This window comes from Galeopterus variegatus, unplaced genomic scaffold (assembly GCF_000696425.1).
Source record: "Galeopterus variegatus unplaced genomic scaffold, G_variegatus-3.0.2 Scaffold645, whole genome shotgun sequence".
Lineage (NCBI taxonomy): Eukaryota > Metazoa > Chordata > Mammalia > Dermoptera > Cynocephalidae > Galeopterus > Galeopterus variegatus.
The window spans coordinates 55,669-56,693 of NW_007726756.1; the positions used below are offsets into that span (position 1 = coordinate 55,669).

The 1,025-nt window shown below is 46.0% G+C and overlaps 1 protein-coding gene across 1 annotated transcript in view; it reads left to right on the forward strand.

The window, feature by feature from the left end:
- FBN2 (fibrillin 2) overlaps positions 1-1,025 on the forward strand; it is a gene marked incomplete at its 5' end in the record, with an annotated part of 260,278 nt that overhangs the window by 7,882 nt on the left and 251,371 nt on the right. The gene's annotated exons all lie outside the window — the stretch shown is intronic.

Below are 1,025 nucleotides of genomic sequence, written 5' to 3' on the forward strand. Positions count from 1 at the left end.
TTCTGTTCTTCCTGGGTGAACTTATTTACATATATGCCTTCATTTTCTACCAACGTGTTGGCAACTTGTAGTAGTCATCTCCATCTCTTCACTGAGCTCCACTCACATGTTCCATTTCCTATCTGACATCTCTACTTGAAACCATAGTAAGAACCTGAAACTTAGTAGCATGTCCAGAATGGAACTCACTTCACTGCTGACCAGTCTGCTCCTTTCACAGTTTCTCCTTCCTCAGCAAATGGCATAACTGTCCATCCAGAAACCAACTGCTCCTTCTCTTTCTCCATGTCAACTCTTTTAACAAGACCTGCAGTTTCTACTGAAAATTGTACCTCCAGGCCCATCTTTCCTTTACCACCTCCACTGCTACCTTGCGGTTCAAGCTATCCTCATCTCTTATCTGGACTCTCAGCTGCCTGCCCTTTTCAACTCCATTCTTTGCAGAGCAGCTAGAGTAATCTTTCAAAAATATGAATCACATCACTTCACTCTCTTATTTAAATCCTTTCAATGGCTTCCTGCTGTGCTTGGGATATAATGCAAGCCCTTACATACCCGAGGAGGCCCTGTATGACCTGGCTGGACTCTGCCTGCCTGCCCAAGACCTCCTCTTCCCAATCCTTCTCTTTTTAGCCACGCGAAACTTTCAGTTCTTCAGAGGAAAACTTTTACCATCCTAAGGTCTTTTGAATGCTGGTTCTTCTCCCTCTGAAGTTCCTCCTGGGAACCTCCCATGCCCGGCTCACTCTTATCCTTCAGAGCTCAGTGTAAGTGTCACATCACAGTGGTCGTGTTTGTTTCCTCTATCTAGATTTTTCCTTGGCACCAGGCTATCCTCCTTCAGACAATTTATCACAATCTCTGATTACTGTTGTGCTATTTGTTTCCTTGTCTTTTGTCTGTCTCCTTACTGAAATGCGAGCTTCATGAGGACAGTCACCGAGCCCATCATGGCAGTACTGCACCAACCCACATGGCAGGCACGTGGCCCCTGCATTCTGGGTGGGGAACAGACTGCTTCCTGC